This window comes from Charadrius vociferus, unplaced genomic scaffold (assembly GCF_000708025.1).
Source record: "Charadrius vociferus isolate BGI_N301 unplaced genomic scaffold, ASM70802v2 scaffold385, whole genome shotgun sequence".
NCBI lineage: Eukaryota > Metazoa > Chordata > Aves > Charadriiformes > Charadriidae > Charadrius > Charadrius vociferus.
Window position 1 is genome coordinate 1,025,541 of NW_009648925.1, and position 306 is coordinate 1,025,846.

Consider the following 306-nt stretch of genomic DNA (forward strand, 5'->3'; position numbering starts at 1 on the left):
TGAGTTTATGATAGCTTTTTTTCTTTTTTTTTTTTTTTTTGGCTCCTTTGCGAGGGGACCTGAGGCCTCTCAGCAGCATGGAGGAGGAGTTCCCGAGTGGAGATGCCTCGCAGGCCTCTCGTGCACCGCAGGGCACCGCCGCTTCTCATTAGCAGCTCGGTCGCGTTGGGTGACCTCGTAGCTGAGGGGGAATTTGACTATTTTTTGCCCGGTCCCACAATGAGGAGCCTCTGCACCCCTTCAGTCAGGTGCCGGCTCTGCCTGCCGGCGGTGGGCGTGTGGTGGGGCCCCTGTGGGAGCGCAGCC